This window comes from Babylonia areolata, chromosome 32 (assembly GCF_041734735.1).
Source record: "Babylonia areolata isolate BAREFJ2019XMU chromosome 32, ASM4173473v1, whole genome shotgun sequence".
NCBI classification, from domain to species: Eukaryota; Metazoa; Mollusca; class Gastropoda; order Neogastropoda; family Buccinidae; genus Babylonia; species Babylonia areolata.
In genome coordinates, this window is record NC_134907.1 from 20,748,426 (window position 1) to 20,761,435 (window position 13,010).

At 44.2% G+C, this 13,010-nt stretch overlaps 1 long non-coding RNA gene across 1 annotated transcript in view; it reads right to left on the minus strand.

Annotated features, from left to right (window-relative positions):
* LOC143276508 (uncharacterized) overlaps positions 1 to 11,345 on the minus strand; it is a 17,022-nt gene extending 5,677 nt beyond the window's left edge. The window contains exons 1-2 of the long non-coding RNA XR_013053587.1: positions 11,280 to 11,345; positions 7,767 to 7,848 (exon numbers count right to left, since the gene is read on the minus strand). This is a non-coding gene — a long non-coding RNA (uncharacterized LOC143276508). The remainder of the gene's footprint in view (positions 1 to 7,766; positions 7,849 to 11,279) is intronic.
* Between the last annotated feature and the right edge of the window lie 1,665 nt (positions 11,346 to 13,010).

Consider the following 13,010-nt stretch of genomic DNA (forward strand, 5'->3'; position numbering starts at 1 on the left):
CGGAATATGGCTGTCAACATGACGTGATAAATGAATGAAACAGTCATACATGTAAAATGCAACATGTTTGTATGAGTGTGTATGGTTGTATGACTGAAACCAGATGGAATGACACAGGAAACGAATGATGAGCATCCAAATGGCAGCCGTCAGTCGGCTCTACCCAAGTAATCAGCCTGTTGTGCAAATGACTCCGTGTATGTGAAGCGCTTAGAGTTTGGTCTCTGGCTGAAGATAAGCGCTAAATAAGTATCCATATCATCAGGTACCAGCAGGTCTGCTGGACAGTGTTGGCCTGCATCAGTACATGTGTACCAAGGCAGTCAGGTTGTAGACACTGGGAAGAGGCACTGGCAGTGGATCTTTCTTCTGTGATAATTGGATACAGGATTCTTTTCTTTTCCTTACTTTTGTTTTTAAATGTCTGTTGTTGCTGAACCTTGATGGGAGGACGTCAGTGCAGCACTGAGATCAAGTATTCTGTATTATGAAGCTGAAGAGAAGAAACTGTTTCGTGTGCACTTTTAAACGGTGTAATTGATTTTGCTACAAAAATACACAGTCCCAAGAGAAAAGAGCCCAGATAATAATAATAATAATGGTATTTATATAGAGCTGAATCTTGTGCAGAGACAAATCAAAGCGCTTTCGCACCAGTCATTCACACAGATAAAGAATGGTGACCTACATCTTAAGTTCTGACGTCAGATTTATCTCAGCTAGGCAACAGCACCTTCACCAGTGAGCATACTCACTGGCTTCAGTTCCAGTTTGTTTCTCAAGGAGGGCATTACTGCGTTTGGACAAATCCATACACATTACACTTATAAATTACATTTATCAGTCGGCTTCCATAGCTGAATTTGATGCACTGGTGACTCAAACACAGGAGTGCATTGCTGGCCTAAAGGACTGGATGACTCTCAACAAGCTGCAATTAAATGATGATAAGACTGAATTGATGATAACCTGTCCAAAGAAGTTTCGTCAACATCCTTCCTTTCCTGACTCTGTTCTGATCAATAGCACACCTGTTTCACTTTCTCCCTCTGTTCGCAGTCTTGGTGTAATCCTGGACCAGTCTCTTTCCTTCCAACAGCACATTTCGAATATCTGTAAAGTTGCCTATTTGGAACTGCGTAGAATCAGCTCTATCCGCCACTATCTCTCAACCGATGCAACCAAGACACTTGTATGCTCTCTGGTTCTCTCAAGATTGGATTACTGCAACTCTCTTTTGGCCGGCCTTTCCAAATACCTGTTAGACAGACTCCAACGAATTCAGAATAACGCTGCCAGACTCATTTGCAGAGCTTCTAAATTTGACCATGTTTCTCCTCTCCTTCAGTCTCTCCACTGGTTGCCTGTTTCTGATCGAATAGACTATAAGCTATCCACTCTGACCTTTTCTGCAGTCAACGGATCTGGCCCCAAGTATCTTTCTGAACTCATCCATATCTATACCCCGTCTCGCCAGCTCCGTTCTTCCTCTGATACTCGACTTCTCAGGATACCTCACGTCAGAAGTAAGACCTATGGACACAGATCGTTTTCTTTTCAATCGCCAAAGACGTGGAACAAGCTCCCTGATAACCTCCGTCACTCTGATTCCCTCGCATCTTTTAAATCTCGTCTCAAAACTCACCTTTTCCCTCAGCAATAAGTTCAATTGTGGCAGGTCCACAACTACATGCATGTATATGAATGTGTATTGTGTGTGCGTGTGTTTATGTAAGTTTGTGCCTGCCTATGTGTGCGTATTTGTTAGGGTAGCTGTTAGATACACATGTATGTTAAAATGTATGTATGCAGTGTGTGCGTGTGTGTGCGTGCGTGCGTGTGTGTGTGCGCGTACGTGCGTGCGTGCGCGTGTGTGTGTGTGTGTGGTCACATTTTGGTGTGTGTATGTAACATAGATATAATGTTTTATGTTATCAAAAGCGTTTTTGTAAAGCACCTAGAGCAGATTTCTGGATAGTGTGCTATATAAGTATCCATTATTATTATTATTATTATTATTATTACACCACATCTACTAGGTAGATGCCTGACCAGCAGCATAACCGAACATGCTTAGGCCTTGCATGCTTATAAATTTGCGTGCCTATCCTGTATGCTCCAGGACGGCCTGTGTACGATTTGCCGAGGAGTTGAATAGTGTAGTGAAATCAGATGTTTCCTGTGATTGGTTGCTGTGGGCAACGTTGATGTCATGGAAACGGTCAGTCTGTGTGTGCGTGTGTTGGATTCCAACTGGCGTTATGACTGGAGCTGTGGTCTCGCTGTTGGTATGCTGTCAGCATTTGTACAACTACCACAACTGGCTACGGTACAGAGGCAGAATTAACCGAAATACAGATTCGACAACCATGACTTGGGGTGGGGGTGGAGGTTGTAGCGACAGAATGAACGAAAATATCGAAACGACCACCACAACTGAGGGTGAAGGTGGGGGTACAGAAAGAACAAAGATACCTACACGACCATCACAACGGGGGGTGAGGGTGGGGGTACAGAAAGAACAAAGATACCAACACGACCACCACAACTGGGGGTGAGGGTGGGGGGTACAGAAAGAACAAAGATACCTACACGACCATCACAACGGGGGGTGAGGGTGGGGGTACAGAAAGAACGAATATACCAACATGACCACCACAACTGGGGGTGAGGGTGGGGGTACAGAAAGAACAAAGATACCTACATGACCACCACAACTGGGGGTGAGGGTGAGGGTGGGGGGTACAGAAAGAACAAAGATACCTACACGACCACCACAACTGGGGGTGAAGGTGGGGGTACAGAAAGAACAAAGATACCTACATGACCACCACAACGGGGGGTGAGGGTGGGGGTACAGAAGGAACAAAGATACCTACATGACCACCACAACGGGGGGTGAGGGTGGGGGTACAGAAAGAACAAAGATACCTACATGACCACCACAACTGGGGGTGAGGGTGGGGGTACAGAAAGAACAAAGATACCTACATGACCACCACAACTGGGGGTGAGGGTGGGGGTACAGAAAGAACAAAGATACCTACACGACCATCACAACGGGGGGTGAGGGTGGGGGTACAGAAAGAACAAAGATACCTACATGACCATCACAACGGGGGGTGAGGGTGAGGGTGGGGGTACAGAAAGAACAAAGATACCTACACGACCACCACAACTGGGGGTGAGGGTGGGGGTACAGAAAGAACAAAGATACCTACATGACCATCACAACGGGGTGGGGGTACATAAAGAACAAAGATACCTACATGACCATCACAATGGGGGTGAGGGTGGGGGTACAGAAAGAACAAAGATACCTACATGACCACCACAACGTGGTGAGGGTGGGGGTACAAAAAGAACAAAGATACCTACATGACCACCACAACGGGGTGGGGGTACAGAAAGAACAAAGATACCTACATGACCACCACAACGGGGGGTGAGGGTGGGGGTACAAAAAGAACAAAGATACCTACATGACCACCACAACTGGGGGTGAGGGTGGGGGTACAGAAAGAACAAAGATACCTACATGACCACAACGGGGGGGTGAGGGTGGGGGTACAGAAAGAACAAAGATACCTACATGACCACAACGTGGTGAGGGTGGGGGTACAGAAAGAACAAAGATACCTACATGACCACAACTGGGGGTGAGGGTGGGGGTACAGAAAGACCAAAGATACCTACATGACCATTACAACTGGGGGTGAGCGTGGGGGGTACAGAAAGAACAAAGATACCTACATGACCACCACAACTGGGGGTGAGGGTGAGGGGTACAGAAAGAACAAAGATACCTACATGACCATCACAACTGGGGGTGAGGGTGGGGGTACAGAAAGAACAAAGATACCTACATGACCATCACAACGGGGGGTGAGGGTGAGGGTGGGGGTACAGAAAGAACAAAGATACCTACATGACCATCACAACTGGTGGGGATATAGAGACAGGATGAACAAAAATGCAGATATGACTGCCACAATTGTTGAAGGAAAAGACACAGAATGAACGAAATCTATACAACTACCACAACTGGAGGACAGAATGAATGAAAATATAGATATGACTACCACGATTAGTGGTGATATAGACAGATATTGATCAAAAATACAATACAACTACGACGATTGGTGGAGATACATAGAATGAACAAAAATATAGATAAAATATGGCTATCATGATTGCTGGTATATAGTGAGAGAGAATGAACAAACGTATACGACTATCACAATTGGTGGGGATATATGGACAGAATGAACAAAAATGAAAATATGATTGCCATGATTAGTGGGGATATAGAGACCGAACGAACAAAAATACAAACACGACTATAATGATTAGTGAGGATACAGAAAGAGAATGAACAAAAATACAGATATGACTACCACAGTTGTTGGGGATGCATGGACAGAATGAACAAATATATATAGATACAGCTATCACGATTGGTGGAATATATAGAGAGAATGAACACAAATATGGACTATCACAACTGGTGGGGATATATGGAAAGAATGAACTAAAATACAGATATGACAGCTAAGATAGGTGGGGATACATGGAATGAAAAAAAAAAAAAAGATACGACTCCCACGATTGGTGGGGGATACAGAGACAGAATGGAGGAAAGTACGGATATCAATCAAATCAACCACTAAGCATATGGATATGATTACCATGATAGGTGGGTATATGGAGACATGACAAAATGCAGATCTATACAAATATGATTACCACAATTAGCAGGGATATCGAGACAGAACGAACAAAAATACAGGTACAAATATAACTCCGGGTGGATATAGAATGAACATACATACAGATATGACTACAATGACGGGGGGAGGGGGGGGGGGATATATACAGAGACGGAATGAACGAAAACAATGTAAGCCAGGATTGCCCACCACTGAGACAACCATACTACATAATTGGCAGTAAGTTTGGTTCCCCTTTCAGATGATAGTGGTACATGTTCGGTATATCAGTACTAAAATTTGTCCTCTTGTTTCATTGAAATTGTGCACTGAACATTAAGAAGAAGTTTCTTCTTTTTGCTTCTAGGGTAAATGTTTCAATTTTCCAGAAGGAAAAGCTTTTTAAAAAATTAAAAACATTTTTTTAAAAATAAATTTAATTTTTTTTTAGGAATACGGGGTCACAACTGTGGGTTTGCTTGTGTCAAAGTGAGTGCTGCACTCAGATAAGGTTGGCTCAAGATATGTAGCGTTTATTTTCAACTGATTTTATGTTCATAATGCATGACCAGATTCCTTGTGGAATCATGGCAAACAAAATTTGGTTTTCTCATGCTGTTTTATTTTTCTTGCTTTTATGTGTGTGCGTGTGCGTGTGTATGTGTGTGTGTGCGTGTGTGTGTGCGCGTGATGTGCTATCATGGCTCCTGTGTTCCTGTCCTTTCTACCTGTGCTGTCATGGCCTTTCTACCTGTACCTTGAGGGTCTGGGTTCAAATCTCTCCCCCTTTCTCCCAGGTTTGACAGGAAAATCAAACTGAGCACCCAGTCATTCAGATGAGACGATAAGCAGAGGTCCCGTGTGCAGCACGCACCACTTCTGGAATTTGTAAATGGTTCAGCTTGGGACCTCAACTCGACGGGCGCAATAGCCGAGTGATTAAAGCGTTGGACTTTCAATCTAAGGGACCGGGGTTCCAATCACAGTGACGGCGCCTGGTGGGTAAAGGGTGGAGATTTTTACAATCTCCCAGGTCAACATGTGCAGACCTGCTAGTGCCTGAACCCCCTTCGTGTGTAGATGCAAGCAGAAGATCAAATACACACATTAAAGATCCTGTAATCCATGTCAGCGTTCGGTGGGTTATGGAAACAAGAACATACCCAGCATGCACGCCCCCGAAAGCGGAGTATGGCTGCCTACAAGGCGGGGTAAAAACGGTCATACATGTAAAAGCCCACTCGTTTACATACGGGTGAACGTGGGAGTTGCTGCCTATGAACGAAGAAGAAGAAGAAAGAGATGGGACCTCAACTCTCCCAAGCAAGAATAAACGGATGAAAATAGTGTGTCGGTACGAGAATACTAGTACCCGGTGAACAGGGGAAGTAATCATGGTACGTGTTAACACACACTGATTTGAATGAGTAAAGGGGGAAATGCTATTACCTAAAGCAAGGAGTAATGTTACTTGCTTCACTTTAACACGCACTGAGTTGAATGAGTTAAGGGGGAAATGCTGTTACCTAAAGCAAGGAGTAATGTTACTTGCTTCACTTTAACACGCACTGAGTTGAACGAGTTAAGGGGGAAATGCTGTTACCTAAAGCAAGGAGTAATGTTACCTGCTTCACTTTCTTCATGCAGCTAGCTGCCTGTATTACTGCAGGCTGTATGTGGCCCAAGGCATAAAGAAAATGTGTCAATATTTGTGACCTGAGAAATCTGTTTTGAAATCAATCGTTTTAGGTAACTAATGTGATGAATGCTTCCTTAAAATGTTGATAAAACAAAGACCAGTATGATAATTCACACTAACCTGAATGAATTGTTTTCTAGTTAGGTGATTTAGTGTCAACTAGTGTAGTGGTGGTGGTGGGAGGGGGATTTCTCCCTTTTGGGGTTGCATTACTCTTGTACAACAAAATCAATTACACCATTTAAAACTGCACAAAAAGTTGTAATTGCACTAGACTCATGCCACACCAATCTCATTTCAGCAGTGCTTAATGGGTTAAGGAGAGTTGTCGTGATGTAAACATTTAACAACTTTTTCATACATCTTTTTTTCTTTCTTTTTGCTTTTAAAACCAGGTGAGAAGTCGGTTAAGGCTCATCAGGATGCCATTTTCAATTTCATTTGACACAGACCGATTTAAAGAGAAAAACACCACACACAAATCTTCCAACTGATTTTTTGACTGTGCTGATTCAACATTATTTTTCACATGCACAACACTCATTCAAGAGTCATGAAGGCCCTTTATCCATGAACATGCAACACTCAGAACAAACAGGTGAGAAGGAAAAATATATAACTGATATATGATATCTAATAGTAAAAGAAAAAGTAAGGCAACAAGAGGTGAGAAACATTTAAACAACAAAGTACTGTAACTCTTGTCTTGGAAAATAAAGGTCCATGTGAATACCCTTCGTTTGACATGTACACAGCAACAACGGTGAAAGAAATGAGGAACAAATATACTGAAAAAGCACTGATTCAACAATGCCAGATGGATCTGAGAAAAGACCCGACAAAACAAATGAAATTATTGCAACATCTGTTTACATGATAGTGATTAGAAAACCAGCAACAGACTGAACAACTGATTAATGTTTTCACTGCTGACACATTTTGCTGACCTGTGTGCTGAGAAAAGTCCCAGAAAAATGGGGGGGAGGGGGTGGGGGAGAGGTAAATCACACATGTAATCACAGTTCAGACTTCTCTCCCAAACTACTGACAAATAACAGGGAAACAGGGAAAAAAATGTATACATATATATATATCACCATGCTACACTCCTCCCATCAAAAGTCAAGAAACCATTTTTATATAATGTGAATTACATACAAAAGACACGTGCACACACACATACACACACACACACACACTTTGATCATAACATTCTCCCATCAATTTGCTTACAACACACACACACACACACACATAGAGGAGACGGAGAGAAGAGACAGAGACAACAGAGAAAGAGAGAGAGACAGAACAGTTCACAATGCACCTCCCCCTTCAACAAACATCACACACCCACACACCTCACCAAAACCCCAGGCTTGGACGACCAAGGTAGGTAATTCTTCCTCCAGTCCTGCCCAGACAGAAGACTTTTCTGCTATGCTCAAACAAATCCATACGCTACACACCATCAGCTAAACAGATGCCTGACAGCTGCATAACCCAACATGCTAGTTAGGCCTCAAGTGCAGTCATGTATATCTGTCTAACAATCAGTGGATTCTTCTAAAGAATTTTGCAAGAGGACGACACTTTATTTGCCATGGAGTTTTTTTTTCAGTGCGCCATGTGCGTGCTGCACACAGGACCTCGGTTAATCGTCTCATCCGGATGACCAGACGCTCAGTCGATGTTCCAGTCAAACTTGGGAGAAGGGGCAGGAGTGGGAATGGAACCCAGACCCTCACAGACACTGTACTGGCAGGTGAGCGTCTTTATCCATTCTGTCACCGAAATCCTTAGGTGTGATGTACAGCGTACATCAATACAGCATAGCTATCATGTGCTTTATGATGTTTGTTGTACATCAGCAAGGCATTAAGTGGGTCAACCACATATGGGATTAAAATGTGCACACACACACACACAAACACACACAACATACTCAAAAACGTTTTGCATGATTTAAGCAGCAAAACAATACCAAACCAATCAATATCTAATTCATCCCACATGTCAAGGGATTGAAACATATGCACATAAATACACAAGCAAGACAATGGGTACAAGAGGGAACCACCTCAAGGTGATGTCAATGAGCTTGCATATGCCCCAAGAACCACAGCAAGAAACCAGCAGCCAAACAAAATGATTTTTGGCCAGCTTTGCACCAGGAATGCTTCACATACTTTCAGCTTCGATGCACTTTCTTAACGCTTTGCACAGTTGACGCACATCCTCAACTCTGCACAGTTCACGCACATCCTCAACTCTGCACAGTTCACGCACATCCTTAACAAAGCACAGTTCACGCACATCCTCAACAAAGCGCAGTTCGCGCATATCTCCAAATCCTTTTGGACAAGTAGAAGTGCCAGGTGTACCCAAGAAAACGAGACACGGTGGCTCTCAATTCTCCAGTCTCCTCAGACGTAGCGGCGCGAAAGTCTGGATACGGGGGTGGTTCATCCCGCACCTTGATGTAACTCTCCTCTATGTCCAGTGCCTCCCACCTCTGGCCCAGCTCTGCCAGTCGGATGATGTCGCTGCGTTCAATGATGTCCATGTAGTGCAGGTGCACCAGGTTAGGACAGGCGGTCGCTATGGTGGCAATAGGCAGCTCTTCCGGCTCACCGTTGAGGAAGCTGGACACAGGCGCATCATCCTCAATTTTGAAGGTGAACTTCCGGAGGGTGTTGCTGTGATCTGAGCAAACCGTCTCCAGCTGGTCAAACTCGATTTCCCATTGGTGCCAGCTCTCTATCCTGATGCTGACCACGGGAACTTTCGGCTTGAGGATGCGCTTGACGTTGTAGAGGCTGTGGAAGGAACAGAAGACTCGAAGCTGAGGACAGGCCTCCAGAAACTGGCTCCATGCCTCCTCTGACACTTCGCTCACCTTGTTCGCATAGCGGTTCTCGCAGGAAACGAAAGAAATGGCCACCGTGCGGAACAGGCCGCGCTGTCGGGACAGGTCTGCCAAGACAGTGAGGAGGCGCTCAGGGAAGAGGCAGTCACAGATGGAGAGATGCTCCAGCGAGGGGAACCGGGCCACCATGTCGCAGGTGGGGTTGGCTCTCGGTGGAACCAGACTTTTCTGCAAATCTTCCTCCGTGTGCGTCTACTTTCAAGGTGCGCATGTGCTTGAACCACAGCTCCGAGGAGCAGTTGAAGATGCTGGTGTACAGATCCAAGGGCCCGCCCGGGTGGTTGACATCGATATTCACTGTGCACTCTGGCAACTGACGGCAAACTGCCGAAACGATGCTGTACAGGGTGACATCCCCGTCCTCGCCTTTCTCCGGGTCTTGGAAGATGTCGAACAAGATCTCATGCACTACCAAGGTGAAGGTCTCCAAGGTGCTTCCCTCACAAAAGGAAACCAAGGTGGAGTAAGACCCGGGGTCAAGTTCAAAAAACAGTGTTTCCAGGACCAGGTGTTTCACACAATGGCCAAACTTCTCCAACACGCCTCGTTGCCATGGCCGCAGACACACCACCTCTCTGATGTGTAGCTTGCTGCTGGCCTTAACGGTGTGCTGGACCGCACCGCCATGGAACTGAAACCACAAGCTTTTCCAAACCACACAGGCGCTGAAGATGGAGCTTCTGGCACACCAGTGACAGATGGTAACGCATCTGCACAGTCACCAACTTCATCGCCTCCACCCATATGATGACGGGCAGCTGACTGAAATCTGGAGCTGTCACCATGTCTTGTTCCGTCTTCACCTGGCTGGAGGTGTGGGGGGCGGAGCCATCACTACACATCATTTCAGGTTTTGTTGTCACAGCTCAGGTGTCAACACCGACAACGACTGTGTAGGCCTGACAGGGACACCTGATAAATATTCAGCTGTGAAATGCTATCAGTGTAGTTTGTCTGAATTCTACTTTTGTTAGTTTTTCTCGATTCTCTGTGTTATGTGTGCACGCGCATGTGTGCGTACGTGCGTGCGTGCGTGCGTGCGTGCATGTGTGTGCGCGTGTGTGTGTGTGTGTGTGTGTGTGTGTGCGTGTGCGTGTGCATGTGTACATGTATGTGTTTGCATGTAAGAACCCAGGAGGTCAAATACACACATCAAAGATCTCATGTAATCAATATCAATGATCAATGGACTATGGAAACATGAACATACCCATGAACTCTTGGAAACAGAGTATGACTGTCCAAATATTGAGCAAAGAAACAATCAGAATTTCGCTGATGTGGAGTGATGGCCTAGAGGTAACGTGTCTGCCTAGGAAGCGAGAGAATCTGAGTGCCCTGGTTCGAATCACGGCTCAGCCGCCGATATTTTCTCCCCCTCCACTAGACCTCGAGTGGTGGTCTGGACGCTAGTCATTCGGATGAGATGATAAACCGATGTCCCATGTGCAGCATGCACTTGGCACATGTAAAAGAACCCAAGGCAACAAGAGGGATGTTCCTGGCAAAATTCTCTAGAAAAATCCACTTCGATAGGGAAAACAAATAAAATTGCATGCAGGAAAAAATACAAAAAAAAAAGGGTGGCGCTGTAGTGTAGCGACGTGCTCTCCCTGGGGAGAGCAGCCGAAATTTCACACACAGAAATCTGTTGTGATAAAAAGAAATACAAATAATGGGCAAAAAACAAAACAAACAACAACAACAACAAAACCAGAGTACAGCTGTCTGAATAATGGGCCAAAATATGAGTATGGCTGTCTAAATAATGGGCAAAAAACCACAATTAAACAGAGTATGGCTGTCTGAATATTCAAGTATTGAGAGAAAAAAAAAAAAACCCAAAAAACTATCAGAATATGTCAGTCTAATTAATGGGCCTAAAACAATGAAACAAAGTATGGCTGCCCAAATGGGCCAAAAACAATCACCACGAAAGGCTCACCTGTAGATCTGATCAGTGATCAATCCTATGTGAGGCTGGCAGTCCAGTGCGGGCAGCAAACAGTCTAAAATACAAAAATAAAGAATTACAGGTAAATGAATCAATAAAAGCCATTGACAGACAGGGAGACAGGTACATAGCACTCAGTAATAGATGGGAAAGAAGGTGGGCAGGAAGGTGGCTGTAGAAATAATTGTGTGCAGATGTGTGTGTGTGTGTGTGTGTGTGTGTGTGAGTGTGTGCAGATGTGTGTGTGTGTGTGTGTGTGTGTGTGTGTGCAGATGTGTGTGTGTGTCTGTCTGTCTGTGCGCGCATGTGTGTGTGTGTGTGTGTATCTGTGTGTGTGCATGCATGTGTGTGTATTTGTGTGAATGTGCATGTGCACATGCATGAGGGAGATTGTGCTCACATGTCGATGTGACCCATATACATGCTGTGCTAAACTATGTCATAGTTGCAGTATATCAATTTCATATCTAAGTAGGTTATAAACTATGTGACGGGTGCAATAGCCAAGTGTTTAAAGTGCTGGACTTTCAATCTGAGGGTCCTGGGTTCAAATCTCAGTAACGGTGCCTAGTGGGTAAAGAGTGGAGATCTTTCTGGTCTCTCAGGCCAACAATGTGCAGACCTGCTAGAACCCCCTTCATGTATATACGCAAGCAGAAGATCAAATAAAGATCCTGTAATCCACGTCAGCGTTCGGTGAATTATGGAAACAAGACGATACCCAGCATGCACACCTTCAAAAGCAGAGTATGCTACCTACATAGCAGGGTAAAAAAAAAAAGAAAAAAAAAGGTCAAACATGCAAAAGCCCACTCATCAACATACGAGTGAATGTGTGAGTTGTAGCCCACGAACACAGAAGAAGAAGATAAACTATGTGCCTGGGATTTAATGTAACATTTAATCTATGTGCTGTCGCTCTGAATGTTCCTCTTGACCCAATTACACTTGGTGATAATCACGTTCTGAAGGAGAGAGAGAGGGAGAGGGGAAGGGTGGGCAGTCATTTATGTTTGAGTTGAGGTGGGGTGGTGTAAGAGGTGATGAGAGAGGGGGAGAGAGAGAGAGAGAGAGAGAGAGAGAGAGAGTGCACTCAACATAATTAAATCAAATCTCTTTGTCAAGCTTCTAACATTCTCAATGGTTCAGTAATGACATGATGCTTCAAACAGCTTTATTTTGGTCAGTGATTTGCTTTTGTATGCCTCAGACTGACTGCTGTAAACATTTCCATAAAAATATAAGAATCATATAAATTGTGTATGTGTCTACACACACACACACACACACAATTGTACCCCAGCCTGAAGAAGCATCATATACTCCTGTGCAGCAACAAAAATTTGCTAAATTTAAATAGAAGTTTTAAAGACATGAACAGTTTACTGTTGTTTTCATCATGATCTGGATGATATAATTCATTTCGATATGTGTACAACATTTGACAGTGTGCCACAGAAAGACTATTGAGGAATTTAGAAGCTTTTGATATTGTTGCTATCTTACACAAACATACAAGAGATTTTTTAACAGAAAGTACTAAAACAAAAGTCAGCGACTGGTACCCCTTTGAGGCTGACGGTCATAGTTGAATCACAGGAATTATAGGTGTTCTAAGACCAATTTCTAGTTTCATAGATAATCTTCCCATCAGCATGGAATAAACATGCAAACATTTTGCCAATGATTTCAAAATCCACAACAAGACAGAAATGCAACATT